General features: G+C 34.6%; 1 protein-coding gene and 1 long non-coding RNA gene across 8 annotated transcripts in view; both read right to left on the reverse strand.

Annotated features, from left to right (window-relative positions):
* The window catches only part of LOC118276760 (low-density lipoprotein receptor-like), a 186,582-nt gene that overhangs the window by 108,254 nt on the left and 50,490 nt on the right, over positions 1-27,838 (reverse strand). The gene's annotated exons all lie outside the window — the stretch shown is intronic.
* Positions 7,883-9,181, reverse strand: LOC126911534 (uncharacterized). Its single transcript, XR_007706035.1, has 2 exons — positions 8,929-9,181; positions 7,883-8,168 (listed from the first exon to the last, which is right to left on the reverse strand). It is a non-coding gene; the product is annotated as an uncharacterized LOC126911534 (long non-coding RNA).

Raw genomic sequence — 27,838 nt, forward strand, 5'->3', positions numbered from 1 at the left:
CACACGTAAAACTAATATTCGAAGAGAATCGAGTTCAATATGACTTCGAAATGTACTTACACAGTTTGTTACTTGCGTACTTGTAAACTGTCTTCAATTTCGAAACTAGTTTCAGCTTAGTTTCACCAATCTATCCATGATATAGCATAAATGAGACTTTTATGGGGTGCTATTTTCTTGGGAATCCCTATTAGTTAAACGTGAACGAAAACACTTAAGTTCATAAAAGTATTTTTGAAATATTCCTTTCTAAAAGCAATAAATTCGGCTTTCAGTTTGCTGTATTTCAAAAACTTTTTCTATAAATATTGCTAAAAATTGCAGTATTACACAAAAAAGGTAAATAAATTATGATTGATGTTCAAAAATTGGATCTGAACATTTTTCTAACATTATATTTATTAAACGTAAAAAATAATAATTGCTTTTTTTGAAGCACTTCAAAAACTTGCAGTCTATATGGACATTTTGGAAGTTATTGAAATTTTCGTTTGTATATTGAATTATATCGGTTCTAATAGTGACATGGGGATAAAATCCTTTAGAATCGCGAATAAAAGACGACCTCCATCGCTTGTAATTTCTTACCCTTCTCAAGATCGTTACGAGGACGTGTGTAGCTTATAGATGTAAAAAAAAAATGTTTCTTGGAAACGGTATGGTATTCGACCAACTACTACCTGTAGTCACATCAGATGTATGAGTATGAAGAAGATTTCATAAACTGTTTTAAAATGTAAGTACATATGTATATTCCAAGCAGCCTTTATTTTTATTTTATCAATCATTTATGTTTATTATTTTTGTAATCGGTGCAAATAAACTGTTTTTCTTTCTTTCTTTCTTTCTTTCTTTCTTTCTTTCTTTCTTTCTTTCTTTCTTTCCTCCCATTAAGGGAATCGATTTTAAGCTCTTTGAAATAGTGTGTATCAGTGGTGATGATCGGATTTAATTAAAAATACGATATTAATAACTATTCTATGTATCTTTTAGAATAAATAGATTCGTTCAGTTATATTTGAATTGGTTTATGAAACATCGGCTTTGCGTTACCAAGAAATTACAGATTCCAATTACCATATATGATATTTAAATTAACAAATGGAACGATAAAAGGGAATATTTAAAGAGAAACGCACACGTGTATTCGAATATTCAACATGGCAGTAAAATAACCGAATCAAATGGCAACTTTTTACCAAAAGCGAGTAGGCAGGTCGACAGAAAATATTGAATTAAAAAGCGGAAAATACGAGACAAATAAATTCTTTTTGAAGACCCCTTTTAGGGAAAGAGAATACGATATAGAATCACACCGATGTCCATCTGTCCATCACAAAATTCTGAACGTTTGACATACACGGTTGATAGGCAACCAGTGACATGGTTTGCAATTCACCCATCAGAAACTTGCCTTCGTTGCAAAGGAAATCCATTTCTGAAATGTCACTGGACAAATTGAGACCCTGTCGATTTCAAAGTTGAAAGTTTTTTTTTATAATATTGGTCTACTCTGAATATACAGACAGTACAAAATTATTTTTTTAACACAATTTACACTTACGTCCTAAATTGAATGCATACAAATAATATTGGCAATTCGAGTTATAGATAATTAATTTTTTTTTCTATTCATAACATGATATATATTCTTTTACATCAGCATTTTATTAAAACGTATATAAAAATGAAGCTCTAAATGTGCCTTTCGCATTTAGGTGAAAAATATTCTCGAAAAATTCCAATTAGAATAAAAAATCCCGCAAATACTCGTATCAGCGTCCTCCTAAAATCGGTGATCGCGCAAAAACGTTCCTTTCGATTGAGAAATATTAAATGTCAAATGGCAAACACGGCCCAGCGAATACTCGATGCAATGAGTCGAGCGGAAAATTGATTTCCTGCAGCACATATCATTTTCATTTATGAAGATTAATGACGCCAGACAAAGCGGTAGGTACGAGGTCAGATTAAATTTAATAGAAAAGGATTATTTCAATGTATTTTAATGAACGCCCATATTGGCGCGGGGGATATAATGTGATGAATATTATATTCGTCCACAATCCACACCGTTGTGTAAAACATTCGTCCCTTTTGTTGTAGCTCACCAGTTTCAGACTCTCATGTTTCATTTCATAACATTGTTGCCCTTGTAATTTACGTACAATACGTGTTCTGCCAAATACAGTTAGGAAAGTTTACATGACAAACAACAAATTGAAGCGTAAACTAATCTGGATGACCCGTCTACTACATCGGTACGGTCGTGGAGGACCCGTCAAATCTTTCTTGTCAAGGGTAAAGGCATGTTCCAGACAAATGGGTTAACTTGGCCCGTCCAAACGCCTGTTAAACTTGCCCAATCTAACCCGCAATGTAATCGATTAATCCAAAACTTAGTGGCCTTTCAACATAACGCACTAAAGAACATTCATAACATAGTTTCGGACCGACTTCAGGCGTCGACTTCTATACAGTAACATTACTGCGGTATCGATCACATGGACGAGACATTCGGTGTGGGGCGAAGCGAAACGGAAAAGCTAAAATTAACTATTCTATTTATTGTTTTGATATTTCTTGACTAGACTAGCTTTTAGCTCCGAATACAATGCAGCAGGAACATAAAGGCCACTAGATACCAATTCAAGCAATCGTTGCTCTAAATTTAATTTAGTTCATCGAATAGAAATAAGTACTTTATAACCGTGTTTGTATTTAAATATTTCCAGCGACTTAAAGTCTACATTTTATGAGAACTTTCAACTCCTGTTCTCAAATCCATAAACTTAGGTACCGTATAAAGGAGCACTATCCCTGCTTTATTGGATATCTAAGAAAATATTAAAGTTTTACAACTTTTTCGCTTGACAGACCATTATATTGAAGCATGGTATAAAACTTGGAACAAATATAAATTGCTTGGGTTTTTCATTCGTTATTTTAATGTAAGTGGTAGACTATGTTTAGTAGATTAGGGTAGCATGTAAAGCAGACTCTCGGTTCCTGACAGGTGACTCGGCCGTAGGATTTATAGGGAACCAATCAAAGGAATTGGATACGCATACTGCCTGTATAATAGAAATACACTACCATCACTAGAAAAATGTATTTCAACAAATGCTATAAATAATACCTATCTAATATGCTTTGTGTTTAAATGTGTGTATCTAAGTTAAGATTGAAATTCCTTAATATTAAGATGTTATGAAAATGTTGGCATAGTAATAGTAAGTACGCAGCCAAGTCTAGACATTTTAATACATTAGTTGAGTACGTTATAAGGTTTCATTAGCTCAGTCCTAAGTATATTAAATACTTATCTCTGTAAGTGTTTGCGAAGCTTTTCATCTATTTAACAGTCTCTAAAATCAACATCACCTTAGATCAAAGTAAAGTTTGATTAAACTAGCCTTGATTTACGAGTGGTTTGTATCCGAAAAGCGTCGCCTTGATGGAATATGTGCTTAAGTTGGGAGTCGCAGAACCGCAAGCCAGCAGTACGGCTGGCTCGCTCCTTGTTTATACTTGTGATACGAGCATAAACCGAAGCAGTTCGCGCGGATACCCACAGAATACAAACTAAAACATAAACTTAGCATTTTTATTAAAACCGTAGTTGTTGGGATGTTTTAAACGAATCAGCGTCGAGATTTTACAAACTCGCCAACTGAGCGCCAATTTAAAGTTTCAGAACAGTTGTTAGCACAATTTTTCCCTAAATTCTCTGTATAACGAACATTATTCATTGGGATGAAGCAATATAACACCGACCACCGAAATGTAGTACAATATGAGAAAGTAATTTTCCCACAACGAGTCCTCAGGGAGACAGTCTATCGAATCCCGTTGAGATGATTTATGGAAAACATTCACGGCTATCTACTGCACCATACATCGCTTATGGTGACATGATGTATTAACATACACACCGTCATACACGAGAATATTTTCATATTTTAATACGTAAAATAAACGTTGGTACTCAATAAAAATGTTCATTCCAAAAACAATAGGAGATCAATGTACACAGACCAGAGAGCAGAGCTACTATCTTTCACGAAATCGATTGTATTGACGCGCACGATCGAATGTATGAAGAATAAAAAGTGAACACGAGTCCCACATAGGGGCCGCAGTCCGTACGTTTGGCAGCAGCAATCCATTTGACCAGAAAATTGAATTCTCGTTGTTATTTCGCGTAGAGAGATTAATTAAAACGGCCATCGCTAACGTAGTAAATCATATATTATGTACCACAAAATGTGCAATATGGATTCGTAGTTAAGTTATCAATGAACATGGATTATGGTCTGATGTGAAAACGCAAAACGTTTCATTATCCCTTTTTATACCAGAACAAAAGTTGAAAGCATTCCAAAAACTATTAGCATAATTAACACGACGTCCGTGTTTTATAGCGACGAGATAAACTCACTCTAAATTCTGTCTTATCATCACAAGACTTGATATAAAAACGAGTACAAAAGGAGCTATAAATGTGGCAGTGAAATTTCATTGAAGTCGACGATGGGAGAATTTGGCAAGCCTTTAGGCTCGCATGCCACCAGAACAAAAGACGTCCGCCGAAGCGAGCCCTACGAATGGCAAAACAAGGACAAGGAATTTTAATAAAATCCTTATTATCTATTCACAGCGGCAGTTACGTTCTTTTACGAGCTAAACGGCACCGGAGAAGTTTGGTCGCGGGATCGCATCGCGCTCTCCTTGTCACAACTTTGCTAATATCTTAAAGAACATTTTGAACCGACATAATTGTTCGCCGACAACAGAAGCACCAGATCTGTATTTAACGTGTGTGACTCCCCGGACCCGCGACAATGATACCGAAAACTAAGGAGCTTACTTATGTGCTCCGTGTCACATTCCTAGGTGAAGTAAGAACAAAAACACGTAATATAATAAAGAGTGTCACATTACTTTTCCTTTTTAGCACAAACAAAAAGACTCGTGAAATACACGTACGTTCAGACGCTATTGATATGATGATATTTCTTGAAAAGCCAATGTTTATCTAATAGTATGATAATCTCCAAACTATATCATTCGTGGTTTCTCCAATCTCCCACAATATTATTTGGAACCTTTCGCCTCTAGGGATTATATTATAAAGGGTACATTTATGTAATAGTGACGCAGGTATATTAACCGACCCGCGTGATTGGATCACTTTGTAAAACTAAGTACACATTGAGGGCATTCCAATATGTATGTTTAGTTTCATGTAAACTAAATACCTAGTCCATTAGAAATTTTGCCTAAAGGGCTCTCAGTCAAGTCGTGTATAATACGTACAAATATGTTACTTCAGACCATGTGTAGAGGCTCATGTATTGATCTCAGTTATTAGTGAGGTCGATAGTTCAATTCAATTGCCCTTTAAAAATGGTATGGTACGTTTAGCACCAATATAAAAACCCAAAACTCTATAGAAACAGTAACTACAAAAGTAAATAATAAAAAATAAGGTGTAGAATAAAATTGGAGGCTAAAATTCCGTAGCACCAACAGGTGGATCGTTATCGGTAATTTTACGTAAAATATTATTCCAGTATTTGATTGGAAATTTGTAAAGAAAAGCAATAGAAGACAAATTATTGTGGAGTAAAATATTGCTTCTAAATCTTTGTTCGAAGTTTCTCATTCATCATTGTCATAATGTTAACAGAAAAAATAATGCCAAGTATTATTTATTATGTTGATTACGTATTTGTGCATATCAAAAATGGCTGCTGTTATAATAAAAACCATAAATTTTCTTTGAACGTGCAAACCTTTACTCAAAATTTTAATAAGCAAAATGATCTAATTCTTAGGAAAGTTTTGTCTTTAATTAAGATTAAATACTTAGTTAGTTTGTAGTGAAACTTGATAAAGCTCAATTTAAAAGTTTGAATTTGAAAATCGGCAAGAAAATAGGTGTCTTTTGAAAAATATTATCTGAGTAACACAATAACATGTCGAGTATAATACGTCCCTTTACTAAACTGTATAGAAAATAGTTTCACGTATATGTCCCGAGCAGTAGGCAGTCGAATAAATTTTTGATTACGACCTCAGGTTCATTGGTATTCTTGGGAGAAAGTGCCGATACGACCTTCAGTCCGGGTCTGCACTTAGCGGTAATTTACAGTTTAATTACTGGTTCTGGTTGGGGGAGGCGGGCCAACCCCAAATTTATACGGTGCTCAACATCACATAGTTAACAAGTTGTAGTCATATCCTTTCATTAGTTCCGATCGATGGGAACGAGAACATTGTCGTTAAGAAAGGGCCCTGTGATTTTATATTATACGCTCTGGTATAGAAACTGTCGATAGTAAGGTATCGGTAGTATTAGATACTCTACAAAATCGCTTTAAACGTCTGCTATTTCGCACAAATAACTATTATGTGAAAGTTTTATGGCGCTTATAGTTAAATGGAGCCATTCTCTAACATAGCACAATCGATTTCATTGCTAGTTAAGACTGCTCTGCTGAAAATTATACAGCGTGTTTTCTGAAAATAAAAAAGAACGTGTCATCGCGTTCCTTATAGAAACTTTTACAGTATAAGCTAATTAATGAGTGAACACTACATGGCTATTCACCACAATGGTACTACAAATAGGTCGGTGAGTAGTACACTCACCCCTTCCCCCAAAGATACTTACAAAGCAAGACAAACATATTCTTGTTCTCATTGTTTATAATAACACAACCCTACATTCAAATGTACTCGTACATGGAAGTTTTGAGCATAATAAAGCTATTCAAAGCAAGTTTCCGTAAACTGTAATAAAGGCTTGTGAATACGGTTTAATGCATTCGGTTGTGACGCCCATCGTTTCAAGCACCCTTAACCGACTTACAGCGGATAAAGCAAGCTGTTCGCAATCAGTTTTCTTCGTATTTTTTCGAGCGCATTTCGTGGGTTAAGAACTAGAGTAGCGTAAGGGCAAAATGACAACTTCTCAGGAGAGCCGAAAAACAACTCAAATTTACCTACCGTCAACTTGTAGGTCTTTTGTGGCAAAATCTATAGTATCTGTATATCTGGTTTTTACTTAAAATAAAGCTTTATTTATTGGCTACAGATTACTGTAAATTTATGGTAAAAAATTAAATTAAAAAAATATATATACATATATTTTTCTAAAACTGGTTGACATACGTCATAATAACGGACTGCATTACTTTAATTATTTAGTGCCATAGTAGCGTAACCCACCCTTACGTTTTTTTGGCACGGAGAAAAATTACAGAAGCGTACAAAACAAGGACCCATAAGCAGTAACGGCTCCTTACGTTTATTTGGCACGAAACAAATAAGGCTACAAAATCATAATTCGGTGTCCTATTCGCTCGTAAGTCGAGTTACAATCGTTGTGCTCATAACTTTATTGACAAAATAATGTCAAGATTATTGTAAGTAGAAATACTTCCTTTTAGCAATAAACAAACTTGTTTAATTTTTATGCGTTATTATTGTACTAAGCAATCTACACACTAAGGTAAACGCAGGTATTAACGACCCCCCTAAGACAATTTTAAAATCAACCATATTTTTTTAGTACACTGGTTCCTCTAAAAACTAATAGTTTCATTTTATATGCTAGTGTTATGTATAAAATATGTATTTACTGAATCAAATAGATTTAAATAGAGGATTATCTTGTAAAAAATAATTTATAATGTGACTTAGTCGATTGTTGCTATTACCGACCCATAAAAACGGCTGTGAAGCTATTAACGATTTTTATGCAGCTATTCCCGATCGTGTATGATAGGAGGCCTTTTTCCAGTAATGGCATGTATATAAGCTAGTGATGATGATTACCGTCTTAATAAAATACAACAAAATAAAAATGCAAATACTTATTCGTATTTTTTTATTGTCGTTCTTTTTAATAAAACAAATTGGTACTTCTTAGTAACGAACTTATGAGCTAAATAATTATAAACTTTAAAATGTGTTGTGACTCTGCAAGCTCTCATGCAGAGTCTGACTCTAACAGACGTACGGTAGTTTCTGTTTCAAAAGAATCTCTATCATTAATTAAAGTAGGTACTATTAGAATGTTCATGCCCTTTTGTAGATTCATTTTCTAACTCACTGTTACAAAGCACGCGACACTTTGCTGCTTTTGTGGCTCCATACTTCTGGAAAAAAATATAATTGTATGTTTTATGTTGCTTTAGCCTAGAAGTAGCATTGATTAATAGGTACCTATTATGTTATAAAAGTAGGTGAGAAATTAATTAATCTATATACGATCGGTAATAGCATCTTATAGTTGGTATTGCCGACCCTTATGGATCGGTAATAAAGTATGTAAGTATAAACATAAATTGTATTACCGACTCATAAAAAAATGGTTATTTAAATTCAATGGACGTTCGGAGTAAAAACTAGATTATAGTCGATTAATGTCACAAAAATATGAACAAATGCACACTGTTTTAAACACAAAAACAATAATTTTGTACTGTAACTATTCAATATCAATCCTCGAAAAATATCATAACTTTGGTTAAATTGACAACGCTAAAAGGTAAAAACTAGACAAAAAAGTTTAGTCGCTAATAGATTTTTATAAAGACTGATAGCTTAGATTTAAACTGGTTCTCAAAAATACTTGTGTTAGTGTGATAAAATAACATAAAAGAAAAATAAAATGAAAAGTTACGTTGCTGCCATTGCCGACTTATGGGTCGTTGATAGCTGCCATGACTAAAACTGATGAAGCTAACACCGCCCCGTTTTAATTTAAAGTTTTATCGTTTTAAATTACTTTTTATTAATAAAATGTCGTAAGAAATCAAAAGTTGACACTTAAATGAATACATTTAGTAATATAAGATAAAGTATAGACGTCATTTGTTTGTATAAATGTCTTAAATAGAAAAGTCACGTACTTACTTGAAGGAACAAGGGAACAGTACGCCATGTCCTGCGTCCACGCTGCCCCGTAATAAATGACGTATTTTATCTATTTTCTGCACAGCTACTCACAGTAACGTAAAAGTATACGATGCTCAAGGAATAAACGCGTCTGTAACTTTGCCTACCTATGCTAGAATAGTTCTGGAAACGTAAAGATTTCGAAAAACTTTTATAGGTCGGTAATAACTGCAGATTTTCGATGGGTCGTTAATAGCTGCGTTTACCTTACATCGTTCCAGTTTTTCGGCACATACAAATATGGGGATTGAAAAAGCGAATGGTGAAAAAAAAAAATTTTTGAGTTTTTGCCCTTACGCTACTCTAGTTCTTAACCCACGATTTTGTGTTTTTGAGTAGTCTTTAGTGGAACGCTTTATAATTAAACTTTGTTATTTCATTATGAGTGCAATACAGCTATTTGTTTGTTGTGCTTGTAATGTAACGAAATTCCCTATTTTGGAGAGTTTAGTGATTCTGCTGTGAACCTATGTAATTACTTTGTAGTAGTCAAACCATGTTGTTATACCCGAAAGTCTTGCTGTTGCTTGATGTAGAATAGATCGACATTTAGTAGGGTACTTTTAAAAGAAGAATAAATCTAGGGAATAGGTGCTAGGCTATTCTGTAATTGTCAATACGAAACTTTCAAAGTGAACGCGATCGCATTCTCTTGTCCGTCATTGGTTGATTATTCTCACAGCCAATGACATGGCTGATCGCGATCGAGCTTATTTCGAATATTTTCAATTGACAATTACAGCATAACCTAGCATTAGTCGTACTGGCATAATTAGGATTGTACAAAATTTTTGTTTTTCATACAATTTGAATTTGCGTCCATTAGTTTTTTTTCTGATTTAGTGATGAAATTAGTAGGTAACGTGGTTACTTCTATAAATCGTCCGAGTTGTTTCATATAAAACCTTAATTTCTGAACAGGGAACATATTTCATCAAGTTTGGTATAAGAATTTTCATCTAAAACCACATTTTTAATATAGTTCGGTTCTTTTATACATAAACAACGGTAGTACAGCCCAAAGGCCTGTCTGAATACGTCCATATTTTACTGCAATAGGTTGTCAGCGTGTTCAGCAATATTTTCAACAAGTTTTTTTATTGGTGCATATTTTTTGTGTTCCCTCAACATCGCTTCTCTATGGTAAACTTTTAAACATATTGCCCTGTTATCTCTATATAGTTCTTTCTCAATTTATTGCATATGTCCATCCCTTTCTGTCATCTGTTATTTATGCTATGTGGAGTGACAGGATGCGTTGTAGTTTCGTGTTTGATTTTTTATAAATTCTAGCAATATTTGGTGCTAGATTGCTTTTGAAAATTTGTTGCTTATTGTGGTTAGAGCGGTTTCATAAAGAAGCAAAATATTTAGTTTAATCTCAAAAAACGTTACATTCATTAAATTAACCATCTTTTTCTTAAAAATAAGGTAACCACCGCACTCAGAGTAATTTAATGGTTACTTAACTCAGTCTGCCCAGCAATTATTTTCGGAACAAAATCTAAGGAATATTTAAGTAACCATTAAATGTCTGTGCATGAGTATTCTTGTACCTATCTAACCAATTGCATGCCAATAATGGTAAATGTGCTGATCTTATTATATTGTATGTAACACCTATATTATGTACCACATTTGAGCAAATAAATAAATTTGAATTTGAAATTTGAAAATTTGAATTTGTATACGGCGGATGTCTATGGACGGAAATTTCCGAAAGCTCCTCTATGCTACTCGTATCAAAGGATTGTAAAAAGCCTATATTTCTGTTTAGAAGCATTCCAGTATCCTTATATGAATGCGCAACAGATGTTCTAGTCAGATATATAAAACTCAGTACAGAGGAAGCGTGGATCTATCAACACACTGATGGTACCGCATCCGTATTCCATCCTGCGCACATTTATTAACATTTCCATATCCGCGTCAGTCCCCTTGCATTCAGTGAGCTAGTGAGCTACATATTCAGCCATACGTATTCAGTTCCGTAATCATTTTTCAACATCATATTAACATAATACACCGTCACGCCTGCTTTTTTTCACAGAAAATGTAAGCAGTGTCTGTAGAGACAATTTTCGTCTGTTATGCTGCATTTTCATAGAAGCGGAGCCAAGCGGAGTTCAGCAGAGCAGAGCTGTGTAAATAGGTAGGTGCTTCCACTAAAGCTGTGAAGAGACGAGTGGTACAGGGCTGAGCTGTATAGCTGGGTGAAGTGGAGCCGAGCGGAGCTGTGTGGAACCGAACGGAGTTGTGTGGTGCCGAGCTGAGCTAAGCCGAGTAGAGTAAACAATAGACGAAGTCGATTTGAACATAGCACATAGCATAAATTATTAAATTATTGTTGTTAATTGAATGTCACGGTATTTTTCAAAAACAGACGTAAAAATGTCCTTTCCTATAAAATAAACCAGACAATTCCAGAAACTACATACATGCACCTTGTTAAGAATTCAGTTAGAATTTACCTTTAACTCGAAATTCAGATTCATAGTTAATATTAGTACCATACTATAATATTAGATTTAAATATGCATATTGCATTGTATGTCTGTTTGTATTTTATACAAGACTAGAAAGCATTGTGACAAATTTTGAATAAGGGTACAAAATGTCTGACAACTTTTTAATCACGACAACTCTATCTTATTATCACAAAACACCTTTGTTACTCGTTATTATACAGTATACATGTATGTATGTATAGGTAATACATTTGTATTATTTGTGGTGTTATTGTATTTTTCAAAACTCCAATCTTGTCGTTTCATGAAATCTTGATACCTTTTGGCTGACGGACGAAGACGCGTGTAACATCTAGTACATAATAAGTTTCAACCGTTCGTAATAGATATTTCTACGAAAATGCTTTCACACGAACATATCGGTTGGAATAAATGTCCTTTGAATTATTACTTCATATAGTAAACAGAATTTTAGATGAATGAATTTGAAATGGCTGGTACATTACGTACAATGGTTTTACTAACAAACTAAATAAATAAAAGTGCACAATATAAAGCTTTTACACAACTATTGGCATTATTTGATACCAACACGTGAACGTGGAAAGGCTAATAATGTTTTCGCCACAAAAACTGGATAGTAAAAGGTAATCCATGAAACAGGATAATGGCGCGTTCGGTGGCCCGATATTCCATTTTAACTTACTTTGTTTACATTCGTATTTACGCAACATATAATGTTATCACGCTTGTTTTTTCATAAAAGAATATGAGTTTAGTTCATCGATTTTTCGATCAAAACTTTTAATTAATAGATTAACTATACACCGTTAGCCTTTCGTACTTATATAAGACAACATTAAAAAAAAAAAACTTTGTCTCGCGTGGATTTGCGTTATACCTAAGACACGACATGTCGGGTTAAACGTACATATTGGTTTTATGTGCGAGTGTTTGAGATAGTTAAAGTTAAACTACAATAAGCTTGAGATAAAATTATTTAGGTATGTACATTTGTACACTGCCTAAAATTTATTATTTTATTTATTTCATCGTAAAGCTACGGCTCATCTCAACGTAAATCCTAAAACTTGTCTCTGGGGAACGTGTTAATTAATGGTACCAATCTAAAGGCAATTACTCTGAAATCTGCCTGTTTGTACTTACACTACTTGAATTTTAAAGGGTCCCCGAGTAATAAAATAGTCGTACCGGGTCTCCTACAGGGTGTCGTAAGGGTTTTTACTGTGGCAGTCTGGGGTGACATCCGCATTTATAAGTGGTGAGGCACTTACACCCCAAGTGTACGTAATGCCGTCTTCACGCGTCCCTTAATTAATAAGGATATCGTCTTCTACGAAATACCACCGCTTTTACAACGAACTTAAAAAAAAATACAATTTATTCGATTGTATAAGAATTTTCACGAAAGTACAATTTTCTCTACACAGCAGGTGGCCAACTACAAATCGTATTTTTTCTCCAAACAAAGCCACAATACTGAATTCTGGTCGATTAACGATTATTCAATTCATTCCGAATCATTACCATCATCATTTTCTTTTACGCGTGATTGAACAAGCGATTTCATTCCATATTACAGTTTTTACAAATAAAGGAAAATCGTTAGGGTACGTCAGATAACATTGACTCAAGGAAAGTGAGAAAATGAGGGATTACGAGTCGGCAACAGTCGGTAAACATTGCTTTCTGTGGAAGCTTCATAAACGACGGAGATAATTTAATTTGTGAGATGAGGAAATATTATCCAACGCTAGGTCCGCGTGGACCGTAATGAATCGGCCTACACAGTGCGACTAACGCCCGAATACTGAAATGCTACTCAATTTTAAGTTGTACTTACATATCGTGCTATCTCTGTCATTTACAAAGGATTTGTAGAGACAGAACTATTCTTGAGCGCGTCTTAAAATTGAGTGACGTTTGAGTATTTGACCATAAGACAGGCGAACTTCGCTACGAACTTGTGGAACTAGTTAAATGAGGAAGCCGCTCGTATCAAGCGTGCATCGCGTGACTTTGAAAAATTGTCGCCAATAAGTCTCGTTTCGCATTCGGCGCGATCGTCCGTCAATGTCGGCGTCGGTCGTCGGACTTCGGGCCAATAAATGTCGCACCAACCGACGGATCGCGCGCCCGTCCGCACTATTACCACATTAACCACTCCTCGGAAAATATTTAGGGCGCGATTCTTTAGTATACGTCTTGCTTAGAGGGGTGTCTTCAGAGTATAATAGAGACCACTTTGTTTTATAGCATGTAGTTATATTGACGAGCTCGCGTCTCGAAAGATATTCTTATTAAGAGAGTTTGTCAAAGACAAGAAAAACTGTATTCTAAAAAGGGATTAGTATTTTTACATCTACGAGTAATCTCAATATAATATTATACATTTTAAACCACTGTAGTTTTAGCTAGTCTTCAAAGATTCAACTGATATATTCTAGGGGAGCAATGAACGAATATCGATGCTTAGGATCTGGATTCAAATGCCAAATCCAGATAATTGCCGCAGATAAGTACGAACTTAGTTCTGTTGAAACGGATTTTAGTAGAACTTCATATTTGACTGAAAAGATTTCATGGAAACGTAAAGTACAGATAATTTGAAAAAAAATGTATAAAATACAGTTTTGGAAATTTATTTCAGAGACTAAATGTTAATGTAGTTATATAGAATAATTGAACTCTAAACATTCTAGTGCAAAAAAATACCAATACCAACTTCATTTGAATATAACGCTTAAACCTTCTATCATAAGGATCTATTTTATTTGCTCACGTCAATTAACTGGGCAATGTTTCGAGAGTAACAGGGTTAGTATCGACAACAATAAACGTCGAAACAGAGCATTGATCCCAAACATCGTTACTCCGGGGAGTGCATTATTACATCGAACATTGGCTGTACGGAGAATTTGTGTAGGAGTAATTAATATTGACAGCCATAACTCAATAAGAATACCATCCATGCCTTTTCATCAGATTTTATAGCAACAATAACTGAAAAGAAGCTTTAATCGCAGAAGAATAAGGTTTAATAAACAATGTAATGATTAACCTTACGGTGAAAACAAGCACAATGTTTATGTATGTAAGCCCATAAGATCTCTGGTTGATAAGAATAAGTATAGCCATCCCAGAACTCCTTGCGAATTCCAGCACATACGACTTTTATAAGCTGTACTAAACTTTATTGCTCTTGACATAAAGTCATGTTTTACGACATCCACAAATACTAACATCTTCAACAAAGACGTTCAACTTCATTATTAAAAAAATCGCGCATGCCCAACAACATTGTATTAATCTGTGCTTTAAAGATAGTCCTTAGTTGCAAGACAATGATGCCGCAACGTGCAGCTCACAAGCAAAGGAATGGCCGACGTTAGCATACATAATGTCCGTGGACAAAGCAAGATTTATTTGAGGTGCCACACCACCGGATCTACGGTGCTGTGGCGCTACACGGTACCCGGGAACCAAGACGCTTATACCGACATTTGTTGCATCCCAGTTTACATAATGTTACCAGATAAACGCTCACATTCCTCTTGTTTACTACCTGAACTGAATTTCAAAACACGAACATGCATATTGTAACGGAACTCCGTCTAAGTTATTAAACAAAGAAACGGACACAAATCCTTCGTTGAAATTACTACATCTGTCCGCTCTCTTAATCCTCAGGACATCCTTTTGGGAGCGCGGTTTGGTCCATATATTGTACAGTTTACGGGTCCCCAGATACGTACGATGTACCTGCCTGATGTCGAGTTGGTATTTAACAATGTAACGTTTTCAGGCAAACGGTAAATTCTGGACGTATCGTGTCCAGTGAAACGTAATAGGATTTCAGTGAGTCTCGGCAGGCGTATCAACATGTGGTGGTTGTGCAAAGCTTCGGTTTTCATGTGCGCCAACATGAGGTGGAATTCCATGCGTCACATCGCGACACATCGGTCGTCGGTCGATGGTCGGCGATGCAAACAGCTATACAGCCAACTTAAACATGGCCGCCGACCGGGATGTGGGGGATAAAGCGGATTTATAATTTAATAGATGCATGTGGTAGCCATCCTTTGTTACGAAACTAACAAGACAAAATTGAGTACCGAGTTAAATGTTTACAAACAACACAAAGAACATAATGAAGAAAAAGAAAACAGAATAGTCATGTAATTTTGAGACGTGAAGTTTTAATTTGTATTCGAAATAAATTATTTAAAAGAAATTTAGAATTTCCTTACCCACATGAGGGAAAGGAAATATCAATTTTCTTTCCCAAACAGTAGCCATACTCGGGGTCGAGATGTTGCGGAAGTCTCCGGCTTCTCAACTTTTTGATTTATGGACTATACCCGTCCCACACATCCGCTAACGTCCACCATTTGGTCAGAATGGCGAGATAACGCCGCCAGGCTTTAAAAGTTTGATCGCTATCGATCTCAGATACTTACTTTATTGTCGTCGTACAATAAAACCGAATGAAATATTTTTTGTATTTATTATTTTTTACATACGATAGTCTGACTTAATAAATGTTAATAAAATATCTTTCTAGAACGTTTAGTAGCATTTATTTACTGTACAAACGCAAAAAACAAATTTGAATACAAATCAAGAACGTCAATTTCAGTTTGTTATACTGGGGGAACAAATAATAAACTACTTATACGACCAATTTCTGGAAGCCGATAAGTTTATACCGTCATTGCTGGAGGATAATCTAAACAAATGCGAAGTATATTCCATTGGAAGACGTTCAATCAGACTTTAAGGCGGTGTAACTCGGTCTAGTGTCGTAACTTTATATTCGCTGAGGAAGAAATTCACTGAGTTTACGTATTATGCATGCAAAAGGGAGATCGTAAGGTCCAGAAGGATATGTTTGTATCGTGAAGAGTTGGAATTACTCGGACGAATATATAGACACGTGAAAGATGGTTCTATCTAAATTCTTAGAACATTTAAATCGTTTGGATGTGTAAGCTTTTAATTGTTCATATTCATTGCTGTCCCAAATCTCTCATAGTAATCATCATCATCATCATATCAGCCATAAGACGTCCATTGCTGAACATAGGCCTCCCCCAATAACTTCCAGATAGGCTATTTGTAAGCGACCTGCATCCAGCGGCTCCCTGCGACCTTAATCATGTCTTCTGTCCACCTCGTGTGTAATAAGACGCTGATTCCATTTTGAATCAACTATGTATTAAGTATCAAACAATAACAGTAATGCCTTTGTAATTCGATATTTAATTACATGCCTATACAGTAAATAAAAACTGATAACTGTTGTAAAGTGGATATTCTCTAAAAGTAGGTACAGCTTCAACTAAAATGCAGGAAATCATAGACGTGATGATAAGATATATAAAGAAATGGATATGACTTAAAATATCTCTCATCTTCTATCACTTATAAATCTTTAATTGGAATAATAAAAAAATATTAAAAACGGACATTTATAAAATATTCTAAACAACTCGAGTTCACCTAATTTAAAAAATCTTTTGTTATCCCTGGATCATGGCAGAGACGCTGAACCTTCGGGTCTCAAGATTTATATTTAACTTAAATGTATTGTTACAGTGAAAGAAGAAGATAAATTATTGAAAAGAAGCTTTAAATAAAAAGTTATAAGAATCAGTTTTGTTCAAAATGAATTTATCTCAATATTATACGTGAACGTTCCAATGATTTGTGTTGAAGCACAGATGCTTTTTCTTGAGAGAAAAATAAGTGTCAGAAATCTAAATGCATTTATAGCTTCTAAAAGAAATCTTTTCAATACCTATTAGTAATGCTAAGCAAAAGAAAAACTGATGTCTAAATGTAAAGGATTTTTAAAGCAGGTCCTTTTTTTAATGGAACCAAAAATGTAATTATATTATACAGCTATCTACGTTAAAGAAAAATGAGTTGTATTTATATGCAAGTAAAGACCAAATCTATTCAAGTTCGAATTTGAGAGTACAGTCGCCAGCAGATCAACCTTCTATAAATTATCAATGTTTTTCATTCAATTATCGACTATAGATCAAAATATATAAAGATAAATATGTATTTGACAGAGAGAGGTAGGTTGATCTGCTGGCACCTGTTTAGCATCGATAGATATACAGATGTACAACTGTTTGGTACGAATGCCAACATTCCTGGTTGCGGTGGACATTCCAATAATAGTGTTGGCTGCCCACAGAATTCTGGGCCCCTGTCGGTTTCCAATTGCTAACTACATACCATAACCCGCACTAAATTAGAGGATCATTACCTTGCATCTCCTGTTATTGTTATTATAATGCACATTGACATTATGCTATATAATTAATGAAAGATTGGTATATAATTAAGTAAAGATAAACTCTTTTGGGATAAAACAAACTAAAAACAATCACAACTACTCAATGAGAATTCATGTGGTTTATTCTCGATAGTAAAAGTTATGAATTCATACAATTGTTTTGATAATACCTTAAAATATGAACAGATTTTATTAAATAAACACACGAGTTATTCGATAAAATTTCAAGTTGGAAACTATGAAATTTTAGAAATATTTTAGTATCAGACAACTTTGAAAATATTTTAATTTTAATAGAAAAATATGTTGAGTAATTTCTTTTTTACTAACCCGATGTAAACTAAATTCACTCACTAATAAAAGCAAATGTAATAAATAGAAATACCTTCCGTACTTTCCTGCTTGCTATGTTACAGAAAAATAATGCAATAAAATGATTTTACTATCTTCGATAACATAAAATAATGTGTCTATTAAGTACTTAAGTTGGCAGCAAACATTTTATCAGATACTACCGAGAACCGCGCCACCCGCCGTGCTGACGACGAATAAAATAAAAACAAATGTACCACATTAATCTTCGTTCTTTAAATAACACTCGTAACATTACCTAATCGATTCTCTTGTGTACCAAACTAAGGTAATGTCGAACAAAATCGAAATTACCTTCCCAAGCCAGATCTTTGTAAAGGTCTAATTTATGACTAAAAGAAAACCCAACCGATTCGCTAAGGTATGCATCATTTATTTTATCAGAGGCACTTTTTCCTCGAATTCTCCTTAGATATTATATCAATGTAATATAATATGTGCTATTGATGTTAGCAAATTCTTATTACATATCTTTGCCGTATATGAAACGCTTATGCACAAACAAACATTCTCTTGGAGCATCCACGCGTCTTTGTTCTATTGACTTTACTATATTTTGACATGTAAAAGGTTAAAATAAATATACGGTAGGTACTTGTTTAAATCGTAAACAGTGTGGTAGATAAATCCAAACAAACGGCCCTAGTTCAAGTGTTGTAAACACTTTTCGATGCTATATTAGTGCTAGGGAACGCGCGTAAAATATAAGGGTTGACCGCAAAGTTTCGCCGTAGTTAAACCACTTACAATCTGTGCCAACAGGCCGCAGAAGAATTTCGTAACGGCGGTCTCGGGTTGACCGCTCCACGAACGTTTATGACTCGGCTTACGAGATGATTAATGTGGCAAGGGTCTGATAATGATCTGATTAGTTCCGGGGTAACAAACACGCACTGGCGTACTCACACCGAGTTACAACTTCATTATTCCACTGTTGGTGACAACCTGATATTTTATGAGCTGTTATTCTACAAAGCCTTTAAGATCGTTAATTTGTCGTAAATTAACACACCCCAAATTTTCCACGTAGGTTCGTATTGTAAGGTAAATTGACAATCTTAGAAGCATTAAACGTAATTAATTGCTATGTCCAAAAGCATTCTGTAGACAAAGGAATAAACAACAATATCTCTTTTACGGCGTTATTAAAGTGAAAATAACTTCTCCTTTAAATTATGAGTAATGTACTTTTTTAACAACGTGAACTTACTTTAATAGGCACCTATTTTTCACAAAAATTACACCTGGAAACACATTATACACAAGTTGAGCGTTCTCGCAAAGAACCATTTAATATTACCCTACTATGTTATCCTTTCTTAGAAGTTTTCTGTGACGCTGTGAAAAAAGCAATTTTCACAGTGAAATAGGTTGAGCTTCAAGAGCGTGTCATATATAAAGTTTTATTCAAACAAATCCCAGTGTAGGGGACACTCATCTCTATTCTGTGCGATAAGGCCGCAGCCGTCGCTTAATTTACACCAAATATGTGACGCGATACACGACGGTTATTGTATAGTAAATTCTTTTCTAGCTTCAAAATGTTTAAAACAACTACACAGACTTGCTGCACGTTTTCCACAAAATTATTAAATTGGACAACATTTTTCGTTTCATATTTTGTAGTTTTACCACAGTTTACATGACTGATAATACGATTTTTGCTCGAAATATTTTCTACGATTGCGATTTCAACAAATATATAATCATTTGAAGATGGACATTTCAAGAAATTAGGTTCAAAAACTTTACTGAAATACATTTCGTATAATAATAAAAAGAGTAAGTACGTAGGTATCTGATTGAGACAAAAAGAAACCTTTTCTAACGAATGGAAATGAAATAAATATTATTCTATCATAATACAAACTATATTTTTATTACTATTGTGTTTCATAGCCCGAAAAACACAAAAACACCGAATCACCATTTATACCTTACGGCTAATTTTCTCTCAGGATCTAGACGTCCATTTGATAGCTTATGGCTCATTTACTTTGTTACAAAAGGTTATAACGGGGAAAACAAAGCATTAATATGTACATATTTTATAAAGCATAACAGCCCTTGTTTATTTTGCGGAACGAGTATCGTGGAGTGTGCTTAGAATTTGCAGAAGAAAGACTAAAAATGTGTAAGGTAAGATGCAGCTTTAACGGGTATTGGAAGAATGCTTCACAGAGAAACACTATACGATGAATGTATTCTACACTTAGAGCGATCCCTCAATACATACGTGAGAATGTGTGGGATATAAGAATTGAATTTCTTAGTCATGTTCGGAGCTGAGTTTCGTTGAAAGCTCACCTCCTGCCTCCTTCTTCCGAAGCCCGCATATTTATACATGAAACACAATACGCTCTCGTAAGAGGATACCAAATTCGCAATGAATTTTGAAAGTTATTGATAGTTTTCCGTAATATGAACTGTTTGTATGTCATGATTTTGGCTATGACTGATGCGTTTAACAATGGAAAGGTGACTGACAAATACGATGTTTCACATAATCGAACCGCCGATATATTTATCTACTGGTATTAGACATATTTTTGTATTCGTGTAACATATATAATTATTTTGCTGATAAATAATTATACCCATTTTCAAATCTCAAAACAGTTATTATTCTATGGTTCTTTCGAAATAACCAAAAAAAAAAACACATAATCAGTCTACACTCAGAAGTTTGATCTAAACTAGTAAGCTTCATTTGTTGCGTGGCCAGCGAGCACGCATTCCGCATACGTGTTCAAAATACTAACCACGCCTTACGTAATAGACGTAAAAAGGCTATATAATTAAGCCTTATTAATTCCTATTTATGACGCCGGCTAATCCTTTTGTATAGTTACGAGTTATTTATTCCCATCATGACGATAAACCGAACCAGTGACGGTATATTACAGGTTATTGCATTGTGAGTCGAAAACCTTCCCTCTTTTAAATAAAAAGTAAAATGAAAAAACCATTATGTTCCAACGTGACGTGCTGAGATCGCCACTTCATTCTGATTAAACCTGCTCCAAACAAGACGTATTCAGAGATTTGTTACTTAGAAAACCACCGCCTTAATGAAGATTACGCGCCTACTTTTAGAACATTACTTTTTTCGCCCTCACCAACAAGGTTTCAGACATAATCCAATTTCCTATAATTTTCTAGACTTTAATATAATGTAATTTAATCGCCGAACTTGAGTAAATAAATTTATTTTACGCTAAATTGGGACCAACATAATGAATACTAAATTTAGTTAATTCTAATATTTGATAGTAAACCAAGGTTGTCGTTTGTTGGCTAATATTAGTTTACACGCGCTCACGATTATAATGTAATTAAAACGGCGAAGTTGTCAGAATAATGTAGGTACAGTTAAAATGAGCGATATATAAACCGTGAGGAGGGGTCGTGTCTCAACTTGTCCCCGGTGGCCACTCGTATTGCTGCGTACATTATTCCAGCTGTTCGCACATAATTTACAACCAGAGCCTCTATTTTGCAATTACATTTTTACGATAAAATATGATATAGCACCTCAGACAGTTTGTACCTTTCTGTTTGATATAGGTCTCGAGAATTTTTGCTTTTTACTGATATAATACCAACCTTTTGTCGACATGTTAACGCTACATACGCACTCTTACCTGAAATGAAAAAGTAATGGATTAGTTTTTCGGAAACTTTTATTACATTAAAATATATTTTGCGTAACTTATGTACAAATTAGATTTACGGAATGGCTGAAAGTGTTTTTTTTTTTCGGCCAGATAATATTAACTTTATGCGTAGGAAAAAATATGAAAATGTAATTTGATTGAACATATGGAAGTAATTTTGAGGGTACATGCCCTATACGTTTCATAAATCAAATGAGAGGAAAAACTCGAGTGGATAACAAATAATTAAACAATAAAACTCAAGCGGCAGATTTGGTATAGGGCAGTGTGCATACTGGGGGAATAAATGAAACATTTATCACTGTCAGGGTTTAAACCGAGCCGGGCCCGCCCGCATCACCGGCTTGGAACAATAACCCTCATCTGTATACAGATGCAAACGCATTTGGAATGAAAGGAAAACTGTCTTTTGCTCGGTAAGCCCCATTTCATACGTCATCAGGCATTGAGAAACGATTTCAGCGCTTTTTGTTGATTTGTTTTTACTTTGAACGAACAAACGTCGCCGGCGGCGCGGGCGGTGTGAGTCAATGACAACTGACAACGCTTTAATATTTCAGTTTGGGCTTTGTATGGAATATAATTTCATTGACGTTCAATTCTCGATTAATAAAAAAAAATTCTTTATTTAAACTTTTATTTTCGAAGGGTTCATTATTAAACATTTACTTTTCAGCAGCTAGTCTTTGACACGTAAAAAATCCCTTTTTAAAACATAATTCGAAATTTCGGAATCCAAGTCATTTCTAGACCGAGTAAGTAATACATTCAAAACGAAACGACATGACCTCCTTACTTCATTTAAATGTCTTCAAAAATACATACTACGCTATAATGTCCATAGTCATTATGTATGACTACTATTTATTTAATTGCAATACAAAATCTTCAGTGCAATACTAACTGGCGAGTGTTTAAGTAAGTGTTAGTTGCTCCGGGCAAACTGTTATGGTATGAACTTTTGTTATCTTGTCACGTAGTTGCACGTGCAGAATATATTGAATTTTAATCAATCTATCGTTAGAAGAACATGCAAATGGTTTTGTGAAAAGTGTTAAAATTTAACAATATTGCTTCGAAAAACGCAGACAAGACAAAGATTATTTGAAGTATTAACTAACAATTTTCTATATTTTTATTGGGGCTTAAAATATTTCGTAGTTCTAGCTTTACCAATGCATTTGTTTTATTCTCTAGAGTGATATTTTCAGAGAAAATGCCATTCAACGTTTAATAAAAATCTAATCAGAGCTACTTTGTGGCTCATTAATTTGCAAATCGCTAGTCTGCGAAAATAAAATCTCAGAAATTTTTAGTCGCCATTTAATAATTTGGCTAATATTAAATTCGTTGTAATCATAATTCTTATCAATGTGGAGAGCGTCGCTAATTAGTAAAAATCCAATTAGTAGGCGTGGAAATTAAATTACTGGTTTAACATTTTCAGTTGTTTTAATTAGTTATGAAAAACATAATTATCTAACTAGACCTAAACGATATTAAATCTGTATTCATGTAAATAAATACATAATGACATGCGTTTTATTCTCCAATTATTAACTAATATTCTTCAGTCACATCAACAGCCTATAAGTGGCTACTGCGAACCATATATCTCTTCTCACATAGAGAAATAATCTTAGATAGTACATATAACTCGGAAAAAGTCACATTGGTACTTGCCATTGGTAGATGTCGAACCCGCACGCTCATACATGAGAACTAAACGTGTTAAACCTCCAGGCCACCACGACCACTATATTCTCAAGTCAATATTGGACAAATATATTGTCAAACATCAGGCAAAATCTAGACTCCATGCTATTACTAAAAAATTTTAATTGGAAAAGCCCAATTGTGCTTTTATTACACTCTTGAACACTTGAGTAAGGCAACGAACCAACGAACGAGTACACACTCGTTCAGCAGTTGTGTAGCAATAAATTCATAGGAAATTGGAAACATATACCACATATATAGCCATTCTAATCTAAACCAAAAAGTTTTTATTACAAAAAGAACATAACAATAGGATACATTCGGATGACCATTGAAAAAGTTCAAAATCAATTCGCTATTGTGAATCGAGTTACAATACACGCGAACAAAACCCTTAAGCAAGGAGTTGTGTAAAGATATTGAAATGTATTCATAGGAAAGCACCATGGTAAGTAATCAGGGCATTTGAAATAAAATCCACGGAAACCTTCCCGTAAAAAACCTTCCCCTCTCCGTCCCAGGGGAGAAACACGACGAAACGTAAGCAGGTTAAAATAAACTTTTCCAAGAGATCGTATTTTTACATTGTCTCGCTTTGTTCGATATACGTACGTATAGAGACGTTACTCGCACATGAGTGAGGGAGATTGAGAATATTTATTACACACTTACCTACAGACAGCAGCGTTAATGTTCTCGAAACATTTCACTAAGACAATGATTACTCAACCATAACAACCCGCTGAAAATGGCTAGGAATAACATCCAATACCTGTCTTCTGAAGCACCGACTATCCTCACTTATAACCTCTCGACTGCTCTATCAAATCCCACTTCGAATCCCTTTCTATTAATGTACTTGAGAAAACAATAGGCGGGAGAAAGACACGGCTCTGATTAAAGACCAAATATATTTCACAGAGTAGATAACTAAAGCCGTATAATAAACAAGGGAATGAGTCTGATAGAGATGGGGTATTGATTCTAATTTATTATGCAGACGACGGACATCTAATCCTGCTCGGGTGCCCGATTATATCGGCCGTTTATTCTGCTAACTAATGCAAACACACACCAAAAGTAATTACGATAAAGAACCTCAAACATGATACCATGTGGACCCTATTTAGTGATCCCGTAACGAGATAAAGTTCCGCGGTCGTAATTGCTATGTAACTAAGATGAAAGCCAAAAAGTCAGACATAATTAAAAGTTATTTTTAATGTCGCGAATGTTTAAATTGTAATTTATGTAAGGGCGCAGTTTGTAAGAAATGTTAAAAGTCGAAAACTCGTTTGTCGTCTGCAGGAGGGTGAAACAAGCCCGTAATTCCCGTTTCCGTGTCATTTTCCATAACAATGTCAAAACTCTTGTTATGAACACATTATTTTGTTGGAACAAAAAACTATGCAGTCGGAATTCTCTCGACGACTGAAGAGAAATGCAAAGTTTTGTTAGTGAAATCTTTATTGTGACTGTAACAATGAAAACATGTACTATTATGAATTTTAATGCATTTTTCGAATAGAATTTGATGTAGAAAACAGTATGTAAAACGTAGATATAGCTAGTGAATTTAATAACTGTTCTTCCATACTTTTTAACCGCCTGTTGTGTATTACAGAACATGACTTGCATTGAGATACGATATTGATTTCTCGTGTTGCGTCTGCTAACATAAACTCACCATTACGACTACGTTTGAATACACACATGTTTACGTGCACATAAAACATACATATATTTCTGTGAAAAGAAAACATCTTAGCATAACCACCGGAGTAAAACTAAGCGTAAACGAACCTTTTCTTTACAACGTCACTAAAACGTTACAGCCGCTACACATTCTGTGTTTTCGCGAACGTCACGTTTTTCCTCCTATCCCAAATATTCCGTTTGAAGACAAAGAAAACAATGCATTCGTATGCCTCCGTATCTAACAGGTAAATATCAAGAAAGGGATTATAATTGCTCTCAGTATAAGGAAAATTAAATATCTCGAAGATTTCGGTTTCCTCGTAATTTTATAATTGAGCAACACAGCTAATTTCTTAAAACAGCTATTAATAAAGCTTGTTTACGAATAGATGTTGAGGAAATAATTATGTTTCAAATAAAACAGACGCCTCTCTATATAGTATTACAAACAGATCAAAGCGTAAACATAATTATGATTTACTGTACTTATACTTATTAAATACTTTAGAAGCAGTAAGGAACAAACAAAATTTGCTTCTAGTCTTGGTTATAAAATCAGTCAGAATTCCAAAAATCTTCACCTAGAGAGTAGAAGCGATTTGGATAACCACACAATCAAGATTCGGAAATACCATTTACCTAAAGTTCAAAAGTCCAGAAGATGGCCTATCTAGCCAGATACTTGCACAGAATGCATAAATTTAAAAAACACGGTTCACGGTTTACTCACGTACTTTAATGGAGAAAAGCTCTACTAGTTTCGAGTCACAGGGGGACTCTTCATCATGAGCAGTGCGCAGACGCGGCGATGTTGTACAACCAGCATCAGTAGGGTGCGCAACGTCACCGCTTATGTGTATAAATCGATATCAATATTTATTATAAAAACATATGTTGCGTAGTTCCAATTAGTAGTGTCAGCTACTTTATGCTTATCACCAATACTACTATAACGTTCTCGTACTCATATAACACTCATGATATATGTACAAACCACTTTTATTTTTAATACGCAAAATCAGTGGAACTCTAAATTATTATTGAATCGTGCGTATCTAAGCGGAGTTCATGACATCAGGGCGGCTTAATTACGAACAGGTTCCAGAGTCAGCCCGCTGGGATTAAAGTAGAGATGCGTAGCCATGCAAACTTTGAAATCCAAATGAGATTCGATGTGATAGCGCGCTCCACTGACAAATACCGAAACGGTGCGGAAATCTGATGGCAGTGTACTAAGTACTTTAGGGCTAAATTGAAATAGGATAGGTAATCGCTTGAGTTTGAACGGTGTAGTGGACATGGTATTGGATTTGTATTTTGCTGTTTTAGTAATATGGTAGGAAGGGTTGATATCAATTTTGAAGATAGTGAACGAAGCAGGGGCAGGGGACTTACTGTTGAATTAAATTCCGATCAATCAACATTGATGCTCAATTCTGCAGTTTTAAAGCTTTGTAGAAATAATCAAATTATGAACGTTAATAAAAAGAGAGAAAAAATTGATATTGTGAAATTTTTGTTGTGGGGAGGAAAGTCAGATTCTTACTGACTAAAAACCACCTCGTTCCTACTTCCGAAGCCGGTGCCCCGGAAACCCGCTAGCTCCGGATCAGGTACAAGAGTGTTCCAACTCTCTTGAGTTCCGCCAATTGCATCCGTATTGTGAGTTTGCCTTATATTTCGTACTCTAAATGCTATTTCAACAGTTACGATTGGGGTTGTATAGATTTGACAATGAATTATTATTGGCATTTTATTGGATTGACATTGAGATTGGTTTCAAGAATAAATGTCCAGGTCATTCACCTGGTTAGTATTTTTTGTGTTTAGTTTTACTTGTTGTCTTATTTTAGCCTAACGACAATTAAGCTACCTAGCCGACTTCTAGCATAAAAATGCTAATTTAATCTTCTTTGCTACAACAACGTTATTATTAAACTAAAAAGTTATCATAACATGAAAACCATTATTAATTTACTATATAAACAAACCTATTTGGAAATTAAATGAAGCATTTCATTCGGAAAAGGCACCGCTTTCATATTGACTGAACCCAAACCCAAGGTTTATTTCAATTAAAATCTAATATTATTACTCTTAACGGTAACACTTTGTGACCTATTATAACCGAGTGCCTAATAAAACACTAAATTGCCGCCCACTTTTATTAGTATAAGAAACTATATAAAAGCCAAACACTTGGCGTTAATTACAACTCGTAATATTATAATTTATTGCCCAGAACGAGTAAAGGAAGGAATAATATTAATTCTGCCTTTATTTATAATGCGCGGAATGTCCCTGGAATGGTCGTAGAGTACGGATTTATATTCAATTTTATGACACCTGGGAGGCGAGAGCAAAGGTCTCCCTTCCACATCTTTCTGACAATCATACGAATTCTGAATTCATTAAAAGACTAAACAATTCAATACTTTCATACACAATTAATATTTACTTTATTACTTCCACGAATATTGTCTATGTCCAAGTACAACTATGCATGTCTAAGTTAATTAAATTCAACGAAGATCGCTGTTATTGCTCCTATTAAAGTATGTGAAACTGTTTACATACACAGCGTGATCGATATTTTAAAGAAC

The sequence above is a fragment of the Spodoptera frugiperda genome, chromosome 15 (assembly GCF_023101765.2).
Source record: "Spodoptera frugiperda isolate SF20-4 chromosome 15, AGI-APGP_CSIRO_Sfru_2.0, whole genome shotgun sequence".
Taxonomy (NCBI): domain Eukaryota; kingdom Metazoa; phylum Arthropoda; class Insecta; order Lepidoptera; family Noctuidae; genus Spodoptera; species Spodoptera frugiperda.